Source organism: Malaclemys terrapin, chromosome 2 (genome assembly GCF_027887155.1).
Source record: "Malaclemys terrapin pileata isolate rMalTer1 chromosome 2, rMalTer1.hap1, whole genome shotgun sequence".
NCBI classification, from domain to species: Eukaryota; Metazoa; Chordata; order Testudines; family Emydidae; genus Malaclemys; species Malaclemys terrapin.
In genome coordinates, this window is record NC_071506.1 from 95,330,806 (window position 1) to 95,354,699 (window position 23,894).

Genomic DNA, 23,894 nt, shown 5'->3' on the forward strand with positions numbered 1-23,894 from the left:
CTCAGACCAGATTAGACAAGTCCTTCCTTGGCAGCAGGAAACCCTCTATGAGAGCCACCTACCTTGCCAAGTGAAGAGATTTTCAGTCTGGTCAGTGCACGCCATTCGTCCCCGAAACGAGCCTCAGTGCCGCTCATTCTGGACTACCTCCTCCATCTGAAGCAGCAGGGGCTTTCATTGTCTTCAATAAGAGTGCACTTAGCCACCATATCAGCCTTCCATCCAGGTGCGGGGGGCCGCTCAGTGTTTGCTAACCCTATGGTCAGCCGATTTTTAAAAGGACTCGACATGTTATACCCTCACGTCCATCAGCCTGTTCCCACTTGGGACCTCAACCTGGTCCTCTCTAGACTCATGGGACCACCCTTTGAACCATTGGCGACATGCTCCCTGCTCTACCTCTCTTACCAGATGGTGTTCCTGGTAGCGATAACCTCGTCCAGGAGGGTGTCTGAGCTCAGGACCCTAATGTCAGAGCCTCCCTACACCGTGTTCTATAAGGACAAGGTTCAGCTTCAGGCCTCATCCTGCTTTCCTCCCAAAGGTTGTATCACAGTTTCACATTAACCAGGACATTTTTTCCCCAGTATTCTACCGTAAGCTGCTTTCCAGCGGCAGGGAACAGAGACTGGATGTCCACAAGGCGCTGACCTTTTACATTGAGAGAATGAAATCATTCATAAAATCAGTCCAGTTATTCATGGCAGTGGTGGACAGAATGAAAGATCTGCTGGTGTCGTCACAACGCATTTCATCATGGATAGCATCCTGTATTTGCGAGTGCTACAACCTGGCAGGGGTTCCTGTACCTCCAACCACTGGGCACGCTACCAGGGCACAGACTTCATCAACAGTGTTCCTGGCTCAGGTTCCCACTCAGGAAATCTGCAGAGCAGCGACGTGGTCCTCCATCCATACTTTCGCCACGCACTATGCGATTACCCAGCAGGCTAGAGACAATGTGGCCTTTGGACAAGCAGTGTTCCAATCAGTGGAAGACTCCGACCCCACCACCTAAACTTGGGCTTGTGAGTCACCTAATTGGAATCGACATGAACGAGCACTTGAAGAAGAAAAAACTGTTATTCACCTTCTCGTAACTGTTGTTCTTCGAGATGTGTTGTTCATGTCCATTCCAATACCTACCCTCCTACCCCTCTTTCAGAGTAGCCAGCAAGAAGGAACTGAAGGGATGGCAGGTCAGGAGGGCTCTATATTGAGTGCCATGAAGACGCGACTCCCGGGGGTTCCCAGGCCGACCTGACGGAGGCTGTTAGGGGAAAAATCTTCTGGCTACCATGCGCGTGTGCGTACACACACCTGATTGGAATGGACATGAACAACAAACATCTCAAAGAACACCTTATGAGACAGTAACTGTTTTTTTCTTCAAATGTATTCAATGTTCAAATTTATTCAACACTTTTTTTTTTTTAGTCTGTGCATTGATACGCTTTCAAGTGCCCAATAATCAGTATTGGGATTCAAATTCTGTTCCTTGGCTGTTATAGGTAACATTTTTTTTTGTTCCCTAACAGGATGCATACTCAGCTGTATCCATCAGGGACAGTTATACATGCAAATAGAAAAATTTATTTCAGCAACTACTTAAGCATGTGACTTTGAAATATTCTGTCTGTGAACAGTCAAGCCAGTTATTTTAAAACTGGCCAAAAGAGAGCACAAAAAATGCAAAATCATGACTAAAGTGATCTTAGCTTAAAATTTCCATAAATATGTGTTCAACATGGACCTAATCAGCATAGAAACTGAATATCTCATGATCTTCAATTGTAAGCATTCTAAAAATACCTTTGTGAGGCAGGGACGTACTATTATCCTCATTTTGCACGTGGGAAACTAAAGCACAAAGAGATTATGACTTGCCCAAGGTCACACTGTAAATCTGTGTCAGAGCTCAGGAACTCGGACTCCAAAGTCCTAGTCTAACATTCCAGCCATTTGGTAAACTTTCTTAATCATATAGAAGTAAGTTCAGTACTCAACTCTACTAAATGCAGTTTTTTGAAGTCTTGATCTCATATGAAATTACTATAGTGACTGATTTATAAATGTTTCTTTCTCTAGAAGCTTACTATATGTTAACAAGTATAAAAAAACCCTATTTTCCACATGTGAATGGATCATAAACACACTGTTCATACAGTAACTGAAAGCCATATGAGTAATCTTCAAAATAAAGTGTACTTTTCTAATGACAATCTTAGAGATCTGTTCTTTAGGAATCTGCTTTTTCTTAGGGATTGGATATAATTTCATGCCTATATAAATTGTCCAAATATCAGAATTATACACAATAATGAAATTGTTTGATTAGCTATTGGAGGAGCATGTTTGAAACTTTATATTAAACGTGCTTATCTTTTTCAGAGGAATAATAGAGAGAAATGCCCTTTTGTGAAATTTGATCTATTTTATATTTCTTACTTTCTTTGAAGGGTGGACCCCACATCTTCACCTGCATGGCTGCTTAAACATTTCTATGAGATAAATTCCAAAACATTATGCTTATCCTATTCCCACCCTGATAGCAAAATAGAGTATTTTGGTGGGATTCTGTGCAGTGCCTCCAAGACAGGTATCACAGAACTCTCAGTTCAGGAGAAGCCAGGGGCTATAGTGGCTTTAAGCCACCTTCATGCCCTCCCAATCTTCAAATTCCTATAATTCTGTGCTGCAGTCATGCCCCTCCTCACCCCCTGTACACTCGTGAGGGGTCCTCAGGAGGCAATTCACAGCTATCTTCCTCAGTTCTTGTGAAGGAGAAAACACTTGCGTTAACTGGATCAGTAAATATATGCATGGATAATTCGCCCACAGCTGGACACAGGGATTTTATGACTTCTTTATAACCCCCCAGCCCTTTACCTGGTTTATTGTGCCCGGGGCAGGAGATGAGGCTTTTTAAACAGTAAAGACCCAAATAACAGAGGAATAATCAAAACCAAAAATCTAAGATCAAAACACTCTTCTTTTCAATTAATATTCTGAGTGATATGTTGAACAAACATAAGCATGTTCGAGCACAAATGCAATTATGTTGGCTGTTTTAATCACTAAGAGAATATATTCAAAGTGGCTCCATTTTGGGTACTAATTGATCATAATCAGAAAAGGACTCTGCATAATTAATCTATCTCATGAAACAAATGGGTTATTACCATTTGAAAGGGAGAAAATATAGCAAGGGAAAGGACAGACAGACCTGTGCCATTTATCATTTAGTTTTTGTTTTCCATGGAAGAGATTATAGAAAGAGAAAGAGTTTGTATATACTGAATCAGTAAATGCATCAGAAGACATCAATTCATTTGCTAAACTCATTAGCCAAAAACAATGCCTACAGTATTTGTACAATGCACTGTATTTCTTTTAATACAAGTGAATTGGTCTTGCAGTCATATAATCAATATGAATGTAAATGGATTCTACATCCAGTTTTCTTCGTAGTTTCACATTATACATTATTATACTGGGGATTGGTTCTGCTTTGAGCAGGGGGTTGGACTAGATGACCTCCTGAGGTCCCTTCCAACCCTAATAGTCTATGATACTCCATCAGTATCTAACTAGTAGAACTTTTAGTTAAAGGTACAATCTTAGAGACGTGTTTGGCCTCATGCATTTTATTTCTGCAGACTATGGCAGTGGAGTCTAAATCACTATGGGGATAAGCCAGAACCCATTGAAGCCAATCCAAAAACAGTTCCCAAATAAATAGTATAGAGCATTATTGTATAGGTCACTTGAAAATGCCATAAGAAACATATTAAAAAGTCAGAATTCATGAGGGTCTGGAATAAGCACATTGCTGTTTCTGCACATTAAAAGAGACCATCTCAAGTGTATTTTGAAAGGGGACTAGCGAATTAGAGGAGTAATCACACTGAATCACATTTATTGTATTGATGTAATCCAGACTGTAGGGAGGCAGAGTGGCTTCCCTCCGAACTGGAGTGTGAAGGACTACTACACTCTCCTGGGTGGGCGGAGCCAAATCTGCCCCACCCTCTCCCGGAAAAACCAGGGCAGGACAGGAGAAAAGGAGAGCCCTGGAGCTTAATTGCTGCTTAGCCACTGCACAAGAATGGACATCTCTTCTAGGGAGCAGACACCTCTGCAAGAGCCTGGCCCAGCCCCAGAGTAGACCAATACCTTGCGGTCAGGGGAGGCAGACGAAGACCCTGAGGAGCTGCCAGCAGCCGAGTACCCCGAGGAGACAGAGGATCTTTGTACCACTGAGCCCTACACCCAGACTGTGGTAAGAAGTAGCCCAGGAGGACCAGACTCTACTCTGGTTCTGCTGCCGGACTGTGGGTCAGCGTGTTTCAGGAGGATCCCCGCTGACCAAGTGGTGGACTCATCCACCACTGTTAGGGCCTTGGGCTGGGATCCGGAGGAGCAGGGTGGGCCCGGGTCCCATTATCCCCTGCCGCCAACCCCACCCCTGGGGTAGCAACCTATTCACCCCTAGACCAGAATGCCCATGTGTTGCTTGTAGTCTGCCCCAGCCAGGCAACTGTGGGCTAAAGACTGTGGCTTGGCACCACCCAGAGGGCCAGAGTTCCCTTATAGACTGCTAATTATGGGCTGTTAATTACTGTCTGCCCCAGCCAGGCGGCTGTAGGCTAAAGACTATTATGATTCGTCCTGCCCAGGGGGTCAGCGCTTTCTGCTATAAAACTCTTACTTGTTGTCTGCCAGTAGTAAGGCGGGGTGGCCTCCTTCCCCACTTGAGTGTGAGGGACGACTACACAGATCCCGCTGTCTTTGTTAACCCTGTGCAGTATTTTGCCATCAGTGTGTACTATATTTTATTCTTCATCATTAGTACTTGTGTTCAGTGGAATATGGAGTTCAGATAGGTGAGTAGCTTTTGTTTCCTTTACTGTAACAATGATTTGTTTTGCAGTTGCAACGCCCTATGAATGTTTATATATATTTAGGTATAAGTGATCATTAATCATACTCCTTTATTACAGCATATTCTTCTTAACAGTCAAGCAGTCATTTGTGAAGTCCTTTAAGCAATGGACAAGACATAAATCATAAACTACCTATCTGTCCCCCACTCATCTTACGCAGTTAAACAAATCAAGTTTGTGTGGCCATTATGATATTGGCTGCAGCTATATTAGTTTCCTCCCAGCATGATTTACTGGTACCAAGTATGACTGTGGCCACACTGCAAGTGCATGAGAATGTTCCAAAGTAGTCAAAACTATAAGAATCTCTCCTTATTTCTCCCTGGGTGATTCCAGCTGCATCTGACACCAGGATCCACTATTCTAATTATCAGTGGAAAGTCAATGTACAACAAAGACATAACTTGACCATAGTTACTAAAAGATAATATTGTAGCATTTGCCATGTAATTAATATTGCTTCCAAAGAAGGTGCCATGTAGTTACTGCATTGTTAATAAAAAGATGAGCAACGTGTATAATTCATTACTTATATGCACTAGAAAGCCATAGGTTGCAATAATTTTGCAGTTTAACCATGGCATATAGTCTGTGGCATGTGTATTTTTCAACTGGCTCTTTTTTAAGAGCTCTGCATTTCTTGGGTCTTCATTCAGCTTCTTCCATAAGCACATTTACTTCAAAATATTATGTTTTTCTTTGGGTCTATGTACCTTTAAGGATTAGTTTTATTCTACCTGGTAATATTTACTGGGATAGTGTGCAGAGGACTGGAGGCCTATATTTTGAACATGTAGTTGCCTCTGGTAAATTAGTCTCTCTAGGACTCGAAGGTGCGACGATTCAGAGCAGAGACATAGCAAGTAGTGCTAGCAATACACCTGGGGAGTTGCCTCACATACAGCTCAAAAGGCAGTGACCCTAATTTTCAGACAGAAAAGCTAACCAGAATGTCCAGTTCTGCCTTTGGTGCTTAACTCAACATTTAAAGATTTAAATACCTACTTAACAGGCCCAAACCTAAATGCCCATTTGGGATGCTAAATAAGGGATGTGAATCTCCTCCCAAGGACCCCATGTATGAAAATTGGGCCAGAAACAGCAGATATGCACAGATATTCAAAATGATGACTGTAAAAGGCCCAGTCCTGGTCCCATTCATATGAAACAGTTTTGCCATTCTCTTCACTGCAAGCAGTCAATCCCTCATTAAGGAGAGGAAAATAGGAGTCGTACTTTTAACTCCACTGAAATACTGAAGAATAGGTGGATTTTTTGGACAAGATAGAAAATAATAGTTTTTTTTTTTTAATTAAAATTAGGATTTTTCTTTCTAAATAGAGACATTTAGCATCTATGGGGAAGTACCGAGTAGCAATTTACAGACCTCTTTGTGAGAGTCCACCCAAACCTCTCAGACTGTACCAGACAGCTAGTTTATGTATGACTTGAGCTGGAATAATCCAAGCTCTGAAGAATGACAGTTAAAAAAAAACCCTGGTGATTGTGATGGATCAAGGAACCATGGATGGGTGAAGGAATAATCCCTCACCCTGTGGCTTGGAATCCAGCTTCTTTCTACTTTTAAAGTAGAAGAAAAAGTAAATAAGTGACAGAGGTTTTTCCCTAGTTTTCTTTCCACAGGTTTATTTTCCCCCTCATTTGTCATCTTTATTCCCCCTTTTCCAGAGGGCAATGTGAAAAAAGTATGCGGAATAAACAAACGAGAGAGTGGAGGGTGGGGGCAGAATCTAAAAATGGAATTTTTTACATTTTTCAACAAACGAAGCAAATGATTTTAATTTATAACCAAACAACATTTTGTTTCAAGTTTTCCATTGAAAAATCAAAATTTTAATACAAGAATGTTTTGTTTCAAACATTTGGTGGAAATAAAATTGGATTTTTCAACCAGCTCCATCTTGAATCAAAACTACTTGCCTAGTGCAGTTTGTTAACTCTGCAGGCTGACTATGAGGTTTGTAATCTCCAGGGACCAGAGCATAGATCCTAGTGCAGGTTTTTCATACCTATTTTGCTTTGGTCTTCACTGAAAAGTTTAACAGGAGTACTTGTGGCACCTTAGAGACTAACAAATTTATTAGAGCATAAGCTTTCGTGGACTACAGCCCACTTCTTCCACGAAAGCTTATGCTCTAATAAATTTGTTAGTCTCTAAAGTGCCACAAGTACTCCTGTTCTTCTTTTTGCGGATACAGACTAACACGGCTGTTACTCTGAAACTGAAAAGTTTAGTTGTGACCAGATGTTTAACACAATTGTACAAGCCAGAGAGAACACAAGCCAAAGTAGAGTAAGTACAGGTTAAACAATATTTAGCTAAGATATATTCAAGTTGGCAGGGGTTGATGAAATTCACCCTAGTGTACTTAAAGATCTAGCTGAAACAATCTCAGAACCATTAGCAATTATCTTTAAGAACTCATGGAGAACAGGTGAGGTCCTAGAGGAATGGAGAAAGGCAAACATAATACCTTTCTTAACAAAGAGGACCTAGGGAAATATAGACTAATCAACTTAACTTTGATACTCAGGAAGATACTGGAACAAATTATTAAACAATCAGTTTGTAATACTAGAGGATAACAGGATGGTAAGTAATAGCCAGCATAGATTTCTCAAAAACAAATCATGCCTAACCAACTAATTTTCTTCCTGATAAGGTTACTGGCTTAGAGGATGAGGGGAAGCAGTAAATGTGATATATTTTTATTTTAATTAGGCTTTTGACATAGTTCCATATGATAGTCTCATAAACAAAGTAGGAAAATGGGGCCTAGATGAAATGACTATAAGGTGTGTGCACAGCTGGTTGAAAAACCGTATTCAAAGAGTAGTTATGAATGGTTCACTGTCAAACTGAGAGGATGTATATAGTGGGGTTGCACAAAGGTCTGTTCCAGGTCCGGTACTGTTCAGTATTTTCATTAATGATTTGGATAATGGAGTGGAGAATACGCTTACCAAATTCCAAGCTGGGAGGGATTGTAAACTCTTGGTTCAGTGTCGCTGAATCTGCATTTTTGGCTGAAAAACAATTCCACTCAGCTCTAGTTGTAAATACTGCACGTTTTGAGTCATCTTCTAACTGATGGCTTCTATTAATGCTTAGGCCTACTTGTAGAAGCAAAAGTTTTGTGCTCCCTAATGTGCATGTTCAGTACAATAATTTTAATAATCTTTAAAATACTGCAAGGAATTTTTTCCATAAAATTGCCTTTAATGAAAAAAAATCTTTGCTTAATAAAAGTGCATTTTCAATTTAATTTTTAATACAAACACCATTCAGCCACTACCTTATGTTCAACAACACACCATCTATAGGCATACATGTGAATGCCTCATGGCCAACAGGAGAGCAGATGATGGATCCTCTTGCTATACAAACAACAGGATAAGAATAAGGCGAGCAGCTTTTTGAAAATGAATAGTATTCTCCCTAATGAGAATGGGCTCAAGACAGGTTTAATGAGCTTGGGAGTTGGTGGTTGGAAACCACTAAGAATGTAACAAAAGTAATGGGCCTAGTAATCAACTGGTGTAAATTTATACCAATAGAGCTATCTCAGTTTACATCAGCTGAGGAGCTACATCAGTTGAGGAGCTAGACAAACATTACCCTCAATTAAAGTCCTTTGTCTTGACTATGCTTTGATTTGATTGGGTGAGAATCTTGGAATGGATTGGAGGGAAAAGAACCCAAGATGCTGCTTGCTAATAAGTTCAATTATATCCCATTTTTGTACCCAGCTATGTGATTGCTTAAAAACTTTTTTGTTTAAAATTCTAATGGCTGTGAAACATGCCAGACTGACAATGATGGAGACTGAAGCTCAGTATTTATTCATTGAACAAGTACAGATAGAAGTAGTGCATACCATCCTGCCCACAGGAGCGGTGCCAGGGTTTTTGCTGCCCTAGGCGGCTGCGCTCCTCCTCAGAGCATTTGGCGACGGGGATCCTTCCGCTCCACATCTTCGGGGCACTTCGGCGGTGGGTCCCGGAGCGAGTGAAGGACCCGCCGCCGAATTGCCGCCGGGGATGGCAAAATGCCACCCCCCAAATCCTGCCGCCCTAGGCAACCGCCTAGGGTCGCCTAATGGAAGCGCCAGTCCTGCCTGCCCACTCCCTGGTTCATTGATACATTATTTCTTAGCATAAGCTCAGGGAACACAGTTAGATTTGAAGCTGTACAAATAAGAAATCTGCTTAGTTGGAATCCAAGAATGAAATTAAAATATCTGTGGGACTCTTCCTTAGTTTTATTTTTGTACTTATAATCATATTTAATTATGTTTCTTTTTATCCTTTAATCTTCCCCTTTATCCTTTTGATTTTACATCACTAGAATGAACTCATTCTCAATAGATTAAGAATCTAAAGAAAGAATGTGAAATACAGATTTTTCATTGCTAGGTTATTATTGAATACGATAAAAGTCTAAAAATATATGGAGTACATTTTTAAAAAGCTAATGAAACTCTTGATAGTAAAAATGTTACAATAGAATAAAAGTCCAGCTCTGTGCTTCTAGAATCCAGGCATTGCAACCTCTCCCATGAATAATGTTAGCAGCCACTGAACCTGAGTTATGCGACAGGAAAGGTATGTTTTTTTTTTTCTATTCTAATCTAATCTGCCCATCTCTCTACTGAAGTACTGTGCTTTGTCCACAGGGTCTTCCACTGTATGTGGTTCAGGTGCAATTGGGATTTGGCAAATGTATTGGATGGTACCATTAATGTAATGATGACTCAGGAGTGATCTTGCGAGTCCCTGGAGTCAATATTTCACAAGCACTAATCTTTTCTAGCAAGGAATGTGAGAAAAGCTGAAATCAAAGAGGAGTCAGAGTGTTAACATTATGGATGGGATGGATCTTTGAAAATGGCAGCTATTCCTGTAGATTTTAACCTTTAAAAGTATTTGAAATTTAAAAGCACCATCACAGTTTAACAGTCTGGCTTCTCTGTGGTGCTTCATTTTAACCTACATGAATAATGCCTGAAAACATGATCTGATTTGGGATTCTCACTTTCACTTGCTCCTGAGTGTTGCCGTGGGTGTTGCATGTGTGAAGTGGTTATCTTTTTATGTGACCCTACTGTTGATTGTTGCATAGTTGTGCCCTCCTCCCTCTTTTCTTTGTTTTTCCTCTCTTTCTCTCCTCTGGATCCCCCCAGGTCTCTGCCTCCATTAACATACTCATTATCAAGGGAGTACTTACTTATACTGAAAAATTGTCTCTTGCATGTGTGTATGTAATGTATTATGTGCCAAAAGCTTCTATTTGCCCTTCATAATGTAACAAGGTTAATAATTTTAAAGTTGATGAAAACTATTTTATATAAGACATTTAGCATGAAATTTCTAATAGCTAGTAACATAGTAGGTCATAACTAGCTTCGTGCACCCAATAAAGCAACTGGAAATAAGAATATATTGAAGGTCTGTTTCACTGTGAGCTGAAAATTAGAACAATTCATTGGTGAAGAAGAAAGCTGCAAGAATATTCAGCTAAATATATTTGCCCAGAGGAACCTTATTTCTGTCCTACATTGCAGAGTAAAGGTCAGAGAAAGCAGTTTTCAGTAAGAAACAGATGAGTAAATTTGTTTGTGAAACTTATGCAACTCATCCTATGAGTTATCTTCACCTATTCAAATATTTGTCTTGCCTGTATTTGAGATTATTCTTTCTCCAGTTCATTCGAATGAAGTATCTACCCAAGCAGGAGATGTAGAGTAAGACCAGAGAGGAAGATGTAAAGGGTTCAATAACAACAAGGAGTCTGGTGGCACCTTAAAGACTAACAGATTTATTAGAGCATAAGAATCCGAAGAAGTGAGGTTTTTACTCACGAAAGCTTATGCTCTAATAAATCTGTTAGTCTTTAAGGTGCCACCAGACTCCTTGTTGTTTTTGTAGATACAGACTAACACGGCTACCCCCTGATACTTAAAGGGTTCAATGACTCTCAAGAGTGTGTATTACATATAAAATAACGCTATGCTTTTTTTTCCACCTAAGAATGTTTATTAACCACAACAATATGATTATCTACTAACTAAAAATGTAAAACTCTATACATACATGGAAATACATGTTTTTCACATATTCTTATAGCATTATTACATCTATATAACTTTGCTAAACACTAAAAATCCTGGACTGAAAAGAGACACTGGATTTATGGCTTATTACAACAATCTATAACCCACTACCAAACCTCCCTCCCACCCAAGCTGTCTTTTATACTTCTCCCTTCCTTTTCCACTATGCCTGGAAGGGTGTTAACAGGCCACTTCACCCTGAATGGGTTTGTTCCATCTTGTATTTAGCTGTGAGGCTGAGTATATTTCCCAGACCTGAAGCAGAGCTCTGTGTAAGCTTGAAAGCTTGTCTCTGTCACCAACAGAAGTTGGTCCAATAAAAGATATTACCTCACCCACCTTGTCTCTCTACACCCATATAAGACTTGTAGTTCTCTCTATATATAATAGTGCAATCCTAACCCTTGAAATATATTAAGTTGTGTAATAGACCCCAGTAAGATGGTGAAAGCTCTTTTGGACTCCTTTATAAATCCGAAGAAGTGGGCTGTAGTCCACGAAAGCTTATGCTCTAATAAATTTGTTAGTCTCTAAGGTGCCACAAGTACTCCTGTTCTTCTTTTTGCGGATACAGACTAACACGGCTGTTACTCTGAAATTTATAAATCTTGCATCTGAAGAAGTGAGGTTTTTTACCCATGACAGCTTATGCCCAAATAAATCTGTTAGTCTTTAAGGTGCCACTGGACTCCTTGTTGTTTTTATAAATCACACTGAATCAACAATTCTATACCGGCAAGGAGAGTGGACTCAGGGCTTTTCTGCACACTCAAAAGGTTTTTTTCGCTTTAACTATACGGTGCAATTAAGCAGTACAACCTCTAATGTGGACACAATTATACTGGTATAAAGTTGTACTAGTATTATGGTATACTGCCTTATACTGCTATCGCTATTCCCATATGAGAAGGGTAATAAGCTATATCTGTTTAAGCACCTTTATGCTAATATAAATGCATCCACATAAGAGATTGTACTGGTATAACTATATCAGTTGAAAAAAATCACACCAGTAACCAGCATAGTTATACTGTTACAAATTCTGTGCATAGACCAGGCCACAGTGTCAACCATCTGTAACTTCGATGATTTCAAAACTAGAAAAAAGCCAAAATACACTGGCTGTTAGTATAGTACTTAAGGAAACAAAACTATGATGACATTTCTGCCACTCACAGCCTTTCTCTTTAAAAAATCATAGACTAGCAAAACAATATAGAATGAACAGCAGTTAAACTTAAAAACATGTTAATTGCCTTTGACAACTGAGTAACATTATCTCAGCATTTGTAATGTTCCCAATCATGCTCTTTTCTTAGTCTAGGGAATGGTGCAGTTACCATAGGACTGATATCTAGTTATCTAAGGCAACATGGGAATGTTTTTAAGTGCAACTACTGCAAAAACTTTAATTAATTAAATACAAGAGTTTATGTTGGTATTCACACCAGTCATTAGGTATTCACTAAACTCTAGATTGCCTTTGATATTTGCACAGTCTCAGTAATGCTTCTCTGATGTTATTAGAGGTGCAAATAGAAGTCAGGTCAGAAAAGGAGCATTCTGGCTCTAAAAGAAAAATCATTCATAGAGACACATTTGAAAATTCAAGAAAGTAGAGGCAAAAACGTGATTTCTGGCAGTGCCAATTACACTGCCCAATACCCTGGCAAACATGGTCTGTCTCAGTGCTTTCTAAAAAGAATGCTGTGAGAAGCAGAAGAGCTCCGGGTTTTGAACCCAGTGATAGTGTCCTAACTAGAAGTCATATTGGATGAGATGTTAAAAATTACTTTTACTGTTGTAGTATCTCACTCTCTCCGGGCTGATCTTAAAGTCAGAGAATGAGTAAACCTCTCTTTATTTCTAATGTACTATATAATTCAGAGTACTCTTTAGTTGCCATTTTTCAGGCATGACCTTCCATGGTTACATACAGATTAGCCCATAGGAAAAGAGGTAGTTGATTGGTGAGCATTTTTCCAAGACATGACCCCTCTCTCCACATACAGTAGAGTGTGTGGAGGAGGTGAGGGATAGGATTAGAGAGCCTATGTTGCTTTACTTGTATCACATTGTCAAATACAGAAATTATAGTAATAGCTCCAGTTCAAATGATACTCATTTTGAGTACTTTTACACTGCACTTGGGAGATATAATTCTCCATTTGGGTAAACATACACATGCAAGCTCTGATTAAGCTAGCCCACTAAGAATAGCAACAAAAAAACCTTAGAAACTAACAAATTTATTTGGGCATAAGCTTTCATCTGATGAAGTGGGTTCTAGCCCATGAAAGCTTATGCCCAAATAAATTTGTTAGGGTACATCTACACTACAGGGGGGAGTCGATTTAAGATACGCAAATTCACCTACGTGAATAGCGTAGCTGAATTCGACGTATCGCAGCCGACTTACCCCGTTGTGAGGACGGCGGCAAAACCGACTTCTGCGGCTTTCTGTCGGCGGCGCTTACTACCACCTCCGCTGGTGGAGTAAGAGTGCTGATTTGGGGATCGATTGTCGCGTCCCAACGGGACGCGATAAATCGATCCCCGAGAGGTTGATTTCTACCCGCCGATTCAGGCGGGTAGTATAGACCTATCCAAAGTCTCTAAGGTGCCACAAGGACTCCTTGTGTTTTTTGCTGATACAGATTAACACAACTACCACTGAAACCTGTCAAGAAATAGCAATGTGCCACGGAGGATGGAAAATGGCTCGGGCTAGCCACTCGAGTACAATCCCATCCAAGATCCTAAATACCAATGCAAGCAGCTAGCCTCAGCTGCTGCCTATTTTTAGGCACTACGCTGAAGCAAAGCTAGTACATTTACATTTACCTAAGTTAGTAATTACACCTCCAGTTCCAGTATAGATGTACCTTAATGCAACAAAGTGTATGCCATACAACAAAGTACAGTGTGTTTCTGTAACAAGCCAGGGATTCTCCCCAGCTTGCCAAGGACTCGCTGCCAGACCCACCACCTTTGAGGCAGAATTACTATCCAAATTTAAACAAACTCACAAACAAAACTGTTTGTTAAAAAAAAAAAAAAAAGAGGGGCAGGATAGCTCAGTGGTTTGAGCATTGGCCTGCTAAACCCAGGGTTGTGAGTTCAATCCTTGAGGGGGCCATTTAGGGGTCTGGGGCAAAAATCTGTTTGGGGATTGGTCCTGCTTTGAGCAGGGGGTTGGACTAGATGACCTCCTGAGGTCCCTTCCAACCCTTATATTCTATTCTATGATTCTGTGAACATTTCCCTGCCCAGACAATCTGGCAGTCCTGCTTCTGGAAGTTTCCTAGCCCTCTCTCAGCCAGTTCTGACTCGCTGAGCTGCTCTCTGACCCATTATAGCCCCAGGCACAGCCTCACCCACTTAAATAGATGAACTAGAGGACCTGCTCTTCAACAGGGGAGCAGGACCTACCTCAGTTAATGAGCCAGCCATCCTGTGAAAGTTTCACTTGCCCTGGCCAATTAAAAACTAACCCTATAATATTTTATATTAGACAAAAACCCCCAAATTAGTATTTAGTTTAGTTTCCAATTAACATTTAAGCCAAAAAAAACCTCTCTACAACGCTAAGGCTATCAATTTAAATTTCTATTCCACTGAAATTAATTGATGTTTAGAATGCTGAAAGTATGATAAGAATCACATATGTTGGATATACCTGTGCATTCAGCAGCAGTAAGTCAGAAAAATCTTGTTCTCTTAATGGGAAAATATTGTTATTCTGATCCTAACTAACTCAATATATCTAAGTTATGCATACAGATAAAGATGTTTGCAGAATTGTTGTAACCATGTTAGCCCCAGGATATTAAAGAGACAAGATGGGTAAGGTAATATCTTTTACTGAACCAATTACTGTTGATGAAAGAGACAAGCTTTCAAGCTTACATAGAGCTCATCTTCAGGTCTGTGAAAGGTACTCTGAGGGTATGTCTTCACTGCAATAAAACACCCAAGTCTGTCCCATGTCAGCTGACTCGGACTGCAGGGCTATAAAATTGCAATGTAGAATTTTGGGCTCAGGCTTTGAGACCCTCCTGCCTTATGGGGTCCCAGGCTCCATCCCAAGCCTGAAAGCCTACACTGCAATTGTATAGTCCCACAGCTGGAGCCCAGCAAGCCTGAGTCAGCTGACATGAGCCAGCCAAGGATGCTTTTTTGCAGTGTAGGCCTACCCAGAATGTCACAGCTAAATACAAGGAGGAACAGATTGTTTAGCATATATAGTTCATATATATTGTAAGAGACCATTCGAGGTGAAGTGATCCATTAACACCTCTGCAGTCATAGGACAAAAAAGGGCAGTTAGTGGGTTAGAAATTGTTGTAATAATCCATAAATCCATAAATCCAATGTCTTTATTAAATCCATCTAGCAATGTTATGAATTTAAGCTCCCAGCCTTGTCTTTTGACAGTGTTGTGCAGGTTTCCCTTTCATAGAATCATAGAATCATAGAATATCTGGGTTGGAAGGTCATCTAGTCCAACCCCCTGCTCAAAGCAGGACCAATTCCCAACTAAATCATCCCAGCCAGGGCTTTGTCAAACCTGACCTTAAAAACCTCTAAGGAAGGAGATTCCACCACATCCCTAGGTAATCCATTCCAGTGCTTCACCACCCTCCTAGTGAAAAAGTTTTTCCTAATATCCAATTTAAACCTCCCCCACTGCAACTTGAGACCATTACTCCTTGTTCTATCATCTGCTACCACTGAGAACAGTCTAGATCCATCCTCTTTGGAACCCCCTTTCAGGTAGTTGAAAGCAGCTACCAAATACCCCCTCATTCTTCTCCTCTGCAGATTAAATAATCCCAGTTCCCTCAGCCTCTTCTCATAAGTCATGTGCTCCCGCCCCCTAATCGTTTTTGTTGCCCTCCACTGGACTCTTTCCAATTTTTCCACATCCTTCTTGTAGTGTGGGACCTGTCAGAGAAAAACAGAGTTCTCACTCTTTTGTTTAGGTACAGCAAGTCAGATGCTTTATTAACTCTCACAATTGTGCAGAGGGAGAGAGCTAAGCAGGTCTCTCAACAGGTAAACAATTACAGCAAGCATTTATACCTTTTGTTACAGACAATAATAAGCAACAGCTGCATTTTGTTTATACATAGGTCATTCTGATATCTTGTTTTGCTCACTAATGTAGACTCTTAGTCTACATTCCATATTATCTACACAAGGTCGCAGCAACTTCTCACACAGTTCTTTTCCACTCGCCTCACACATTCCTCGCTTCTACAAATCTCACGTTATTAGGGGTACAGTTAGCCTAACTCTTGCTAACGAACTGTCATGCATTGCATCCCCTTCCTGTCAGTTCTTTCTTTGCTTCCACAAACCCAAAACTGGACACAGTACTCCAGATGAGGCCTCACCAATGCCAAATAGAGGGGAATTATCATGTCCCTCGATCTGCTGGCAATGCTCCTACTTATACAGCCCAAAATGCCGTTAGCCTTCTTGGCAACAAGGGCACATTGTTGACTCATATCCAGCTTCTCGTCCACTCTGACCCCTAGGTCCTTTTCTGCAGAACTGCTGCCTAGCCACTCGATCCCTAGTCTGTAGCAGAGCATGGAATTCTTCTGTCCTAAGTGCAGGACTCTGCACTTGTCCTTGTTGAACCTCATCAGATTTCTTTTGGCCCAATCCTCTAATTTGTCTAGGTCCCTCTGTATCTGCTGCTCTCCTTTCTTCCTTGTGTCAGGATCCTGAACTCAACCATCTCATGGTCACTGCCTCCCAGGTTCCCATCCACTTTTGCTTCCCCTAGTAATTCTTCTCTGTTTGTGAGCAGCAGGTCAAGAAGAGCTCTGCCCTTAGTTGGTTCCTCCAGGACTTGCACCAGGAAATTGTCCCCTACACTTTCCAAAAACTTCCTGGATTGTCTGTGCACTGCTGTATTGCTCTCCCAGCAATATCGGGGAGATTGGAGTCCCCCATGAGAACCAGGGCCTGTGATCTAGTAACTTCTGTTAGTTGCCTCAAGAAAGCCTCATCCACCTCATCCCCCCTGGTCGGGTGGTCTATAGCAGACTCCCACCACAACATAACCCTTGTTGCTCACACTTCTAAACTGAAGCTAGAAACTCAGATTTTTCTGCAGTTTCATACTGGAGCTCTGAGCAGTCATACTGCTGTCTTATATACAATGCAACTCCCCACCTTTTCTGCCCTGCCTGTCCTTCCTGAACAGTTTATATCCATCCATGACCGTACTCCAGTCATGGAGTTATCCCACCAAATCTCTGTTATTCCAATCACATCATAATTCCTTGACTGTGCCAGGACTTCCAGTTCTCCCTGCTTGTTTCCCAGGCTTCTTGCATTTGTGTATAGGCACTTAAGATAACTCGCTGATCATCCTGCTTTCTCAGTATGAAGCAGAAATCTTCCCCTCTTGCGCTCTCCTGCTCGTGCTTCCTCCTGGTATCCCACTTCCCCACTAACCTCAGGGCTTTGGTCTCCTTCCCCTGGTGAACCTAGTTTAAAGCCCTGCACACTAAGTTAGCCAGCCTGCTTGCAAAGGTGCTCTTCCCTCTTTTCCCTCTTCCCTCTTTGAGGATGAAGACTGAGGGGTCAGATTTGGAGTGAGTGCTTTGTGAAGTGTTCTCCCACAGGTTATTTTTTGTGTGTGTTTTTTCATTTTTCTGTGTGAGTTCATTTGAGCATGTAGTGTCACCCATGTAGTTGTTACTGGGGCATTTCGTGCACTGGATGAAGTACACCATATGTTCTGATAGTCATGTGTAGGACTCATGGATCTTGAAAGATGTGCTGTGTGGGGTATTGATCATCATAACAATGCTTTGGATGATGATGAGCTTGCGAGGTTGGGGGGATTGTTTGTAAGGCAAAAAGGGGGGAGGAGTTGGAAAGATTTCTTTCATGATGTGGTCCTCATCAAGTTTGGGTTGTATTGTTCAATGTTACCACCCCACACTAGAACCTATATGAGATAAGTGACATTTAGAAGTGTGCAGTTAGAGGGTTTTTTTCTTCCATATTGAAGTAGGTTGTTGTATTTGGGTGACCCATTCTGTGATGCAGTCTACTTCTCTGGTGGAATGTCCTTGTTTGGTGAAGGCAGTTTTAAGGGTGTTAAGCTGTGTATCCTGGACCTTTTCCTCAGAGCATATTCTGTGGCATCTGACTGCCTAGCTGTAGAGTACAGATTCCTTGATGTGTTTGGGGTGTTTACCAGATCGGTGAATTCTGGTGTGGGATCTTCTTTGAGTTCTTTACAGTAAGTTGTGTCAGAGAGTTGTCAGTTGGCCTCATTGATGTAGTCATCGTGGCTGAGAACTACGATGGCACCCCCATTCAGGGACTGTACAGCTGTTCTCTCAGTGTGGATGTGATGTTTAAGGATTTCACACTCAGTCTTTTTCCTGAAGCAATCAATGTAATGATCAAGTATGAGGTTTCACCCACTGTGAGTGTCTAGTCAGATGATTCTTTCTTATGACTGTCAGTGAGGCTGTGGTAGTTGTGGGTGATGTCATCCATGTTGTGAAAGAATTCTTCGAGGTAGAGTCAGTGAAAGAATTATTTTAGTTCTCCACATGTCAATATATTAGATAAAGATGTGAGACAAGAAGGTTTAATACCTGCGGGCTCCCCATTTATTGTTCCAAAGCCACATGATTATAGTGGATGCCAGTAATTTTTCTGAATAGGGATAGCCCAGCTCCAGGTGTATGGTTTACATTTCATCCTGAGGTGGTAGCGTTTCCATCCCCACACTTTAAAAAAAAAATTGATATTCCATTTTTTAAATAATAAAGAAATACTTCTATGTGTAGATACAAAAGAACATTTTAAAAAGTTCATGTTTTTAAAGAAAGTTTCAAGTTTTTTTCCAACATATGTAAAATATGTGCCACTGAAGCTAAAGGTGAATTACATGAGGCTTGGAGAGATGAATCATAGAATCATAGAATATCAGGGTTGGAAGAGACCTCAGGAGGTCATCTAGTCCATCCTCTTTGGAACCCCCTTTCAGGTAGTTGAAAGCAGCTATCAAATCCCCCCTCATTCTTCTCTTCTACAGACTAAACAATCCCAGTTCCCTCAGCCTCTCCTCATAAGTCATGTGCTCCAGCCCCCTAATCATTTTTGTTGCCCTCCGCTGGACTCTTTCCAATTTTTCCACATCCTCTCATAGTGTGGGGCCCAAAACTGGACACAGTACTCCAGATGAGGCCTCACCAATGTCGATAGAGAGGAACGATCACGTCCCTCGATCTGCTGGCAATGCCCCTACTTATACAGCCCAGAATGCCGTTAGCCTTCTTGGCAACAAGGGCATACTGTTGACTCATATCCAGCTTCTCGTCCACTGTAACCCCTAGGTCCTTTTCTTCAGAACTGCTTCCTAGCCATTCAGTCCCTAGTCTGTAACAGTGCATGGGATTCTTCCGTCCTAAGTGCAGGACTCTGCACTTGTCCTTGTTGTACCTCATCAGGTTTCTTTTGGCCCAATCCTCTAATTTGTCTAGGTCCCTCTGTATCCTGTCCCTACCCTCCAGCATATCTACCACTCCTCCTAGTTTAGTGTCATCTGCAAACTTGCTGAGAGTGCAGTCCACGCCATCCTCCAGATCATTAATGAAGATATTGAACAAAACCAGCCCCAGGACCGACCCCTGGGGCACTCCACTTGAAACCGGCTGCCAACTAGACATGGAGCCATTGATCACTACCCGTTGAGCCCGACGATCTAGCCAGCTTTCTATCCACCTTATAGTCCATTCATCCAGCCCATACTTCTTTAACTTGCTGGCAAGAATACTGTGGGAGACTGTATCAAAAGCTTTGCTAAAATCAAGGAATAACACATCCACTGCTTTCCCTTCATCCACAGACCCAGTTATCTCCTCATAGAAGGCAATTAGGTTAGTCAGGCATGACTTGCCCTTGGTGAATCCATGCTGACTGTTCCTGATCACTTTCCTCTCCTCTAAGTGCTTCAGAATTGATTCCTTGAGGACCTGCTCCATGATTTTTCCAGGGACTGAGGTGAGGCTGACTGGCCTGTAGTTCCCCAGATCCTCCTTCTTCCCTTTTTTAAAGATGGGCACTACATTAGCCTTTTTCCAGTCATCTGGGACCTCCCCTGATCTCCATGAGTTTTCAAAGATAATGGCCAATGGCTCTGCAATCACATCCGCCAACTGCTTTAGCACTCTCGGATGCAGCGCATCCGGCCGCATGGACTTGTGCTTGTCCAGTTTTTCTAAATAGTCCCTAACTACTTCTTTCTCCACAGAGTGCTGGTCACCTTCTCCCCATACTGTGCTGCCCAATGCAACAGTCTGGGAGCTGACCTTGTTCATGAAGACAGAGGCAAAAAAATCATTGAGTACATTAGCTTTTTCCACATCCTCTATTACTAGGTTGCCTCCCTCATTCAGTAAGGGGCCCACACTTTCCTTGACTTTCTTCTTGTTGCTAACATACTTGAAGAAACCCTTCTTGTTACTCTTAACATCTCTTGCTAGCTGCAACTCCAGGTGTGATTTGGCCTTCCTGATTTCACTCCTGCATGCCTGAGCAATATTTTTATACTCCTCCCTGGTCATTTGTCCAATCTTCCACTTCTTGCAAGCTTCTTTTTTGTGTTTAAGGTCAGCAAGGATTTCACTGTTAAGCCAAGCTGGTCGCCTGCCATATTTACTGTTCTTTCTACACATTGGGATGTTTTTTTCCTGCAACCTCAATAAGGATTCTTTAAAATATAGTCAGCTCTCCTGGACTCCTTTCCCCCTCATGTTATTCTCCCAGGGGATCCTGCCCATCAAGTCCCTGAGGGAGTAAAAGTCTGCTTTTCTGAAGTCCAGGGTCCGTATTCTGCTGCTCTCCTTTCTTCCTTGTGTCCAGATCCTGAACTCTACCATCTCATGGTCACTGCCTTCCAGGTTCCCATCCACTTTTGCTTCCCCTACTAATTCTTCCCAGTTTGTGAGCAGCAGGTCTAGAAGAGCTCTGCCCCTAGTTGGTTGAATTGCCCTTGCACTTGGGCATGTGTGTAACTACATCCCTTAGGCTAAAATAATGTTTGTAGATGGGAGGGGAGGGTCCTAGAGCCTGGGCTCCAGCCCAAGCCCAACCATCTAAAGAGCAATTTTATAGCCCCGCAGCCTGAGCCCTGCAAGCCCACATCAGATGACGCAGGCCAGCCATAGGTGTTTTATTGCTGGGTAGGCATACGCATACAAGCCCTTTTCATCCTGAGGCTCTTTTCACAAGTAAAGCTTCATTGACTAAAAGGTGAGTGTTGCCTGAATAAAGACTATAAGATGTAGCCCAATAGTATTTATACTTTACTAACAACATCATCCATGCATCTGTCCTGAGTGTGAAAACTACTTCGAGGTCACGCATTATTAAGAAAACTAAGACTCCAAAGTCTAAAGTAAACGCAGGAAGTTTTATGACAAAATATTTTGAAAAGATACAAAAGAATATATGAAAATTAAGACTGTAGATGAAGAAAACACGAGCATTTCTAATATTCTGTCTGATATTTATTGTGCAAATATAGACTTGGAATGCTGTTTTTTCCTTTAATCTATTTGCGATACAGTAGGATGTCAGAGTTACAAACTGTCCAGTCAACCACACACCTCATTTGAAACCGGAAGTACACAATCAGGTAGCAGCAGAGACCAAAAAAAAAAAAAAAATACAGTGTAGTACTGTGTTAAATGTAAACTGCTAAAAAAAATAAAGGGAAAGCAGCATTTTTCTTCTGCATAGTTCAGTTGTAAACTTTTGGAAGAACAACCATAACCTTTTGTTCAGAGTTAAGAACATTTCAGAGTTACGAACAACCTTCATTTTCAAGGTGTTCGTAACTCTGAGGTTCTACTGTAATAGAAAAGAGCACAGATTTGTTTTGTTTTTTAAAGTTGTGGATTTGAGTGAAGGGAAAAAGAAGTGTTAGAGGAAAAGAGCAAACACAAAAACAAAAAATCCCAAGAATTATAAGGAACAGTAACTAGATAAAAAGCCTAAAACAGGATGCTCAATATGCAGGAATAAAACATCTACAGCCCTGAGAAGATTCCTCTTTTATGATCAAGATTTCTAACAAGTTGCACTAAGAATAAATTAAAGGGAGGAATACAATACATACCATAACAACATAGCTAATTATACCAAGAAAATGGGTCATAAAAATGATCAAAGTGAAAATATGGTGACTTTTTTGGTTTGTTTTATACACTGCATCATTTGTAAACCCTTACTCTGGATATATCAGAGGAAGTTGTTAGCTATACATATTTAGGCAACTTAGCATGGTGAATCTAGAGATGTACCTTTTTCTGGTACCTGGTATTATTTTTTTTTCTTTACTTAGTTTTTATTACATTACGGACATTTGCCTGAAGACATGATATTTGCTTCTTAAAAGTACCATTCCACTTTTAAGAGCAACTATGTATAAATGCCTTATGTTCCCTGTGTGTAATCAATCAGATCTGATGACTTTAGTAACAAGAATAAGATCTGATTACTTTTTACTTCTGTTTGTCCTGCAAAGCCAACTCAGCTAAAAAAAGCCATGTCTACATAGGGAATTTTATCCCCTCCGGATCCACCCCCCACAAAATCCTGTTCATGCTACTGCCATGTAACACTTACCAAAACATATTTTTGAACCACTTCTCATATCCCCAGGGGAATCTGTCATAGTTTTACTAAATTTAATATAATTTTAACTGAAAAATATCAGTGTTTGAAGCAACTATTTTATTTACTGATATGCTATTGTTTTAAGGGTTAGCTTGATGTATTGATGTTACATATGCTGATGGGAATAGTACAGCTAGAGTCAAATGATGCAGAATGTGAGTTGCACTGGTCATGTCATATGGCATCAAGATGCTTTTTGTTTATGAAATCCAGGAAGTGCTATATCTCAGAGTCTGAACAATGACCAGATGAAAGATTCCAGATCAGAACCAGATAAAAATATAGGCACTATAGACTCGTGCCTAGGGATCCAGCTCCTGGAGTTATGTGATTGCAACAGAATCTCAGCTTTCTAGCACTCCTAGTTAAAAAGGAAAGCTTGAAAACATGGATTTAGCATAGTCTTTGTAATCTGCCTGAATTTGCAGACAGCCTGAATTAATTGATCTGAGAGATTTGAACTGCCCCCTATATTTTAGTGGGATGTTAATTTCAAAATCCACTGCACTGATGACTCCACCACCAAGAGCACAACAAAGGACTCAGTGTATGGCAAAAGAAGTGTGCTGCAGGCCTGAACTACCCACCCAAGCACATATGCCTCAGCTGCTGGGATAAGTACTAGGGATGCCTCTCTTCCCTCTCCAGTTACAAGAGTGTGGCCTGGGATAGCCCTCACTGGAAATGCAAAGGTCAGGGAAGGCTGCAAAAAGGAGAGCAGATACTCCCAAGACTAGTGGGTAACACTGAAGTTAAACTCCCCAACTAGTCACAAACTGTGCTTCTGATCCCCACACTGGTTATCAAGAAGCAAAAAAAAAAAAAAAAAGAAAGAAAAGAAAAGAAATCAGACAGCCCCCTTATTGCATTCCAGTTCTCTGGCTTCCAATCAGAACCTAGATTCAGTACGCTGCAAAATTATTTTAAAACTGCTCACTATACAAAATGTTCTTCTGACCCCAAAGGGCCAGCCACACTGCCAGGTCAAAATTAGGTTGGATCTTACCCAAAATACCATGCTGCCAACCAATCCGTTAGTGTCCAAAACTAAAGGCTTATTATAAAGAAAAAAAGAAAGAACAAGAAGAGA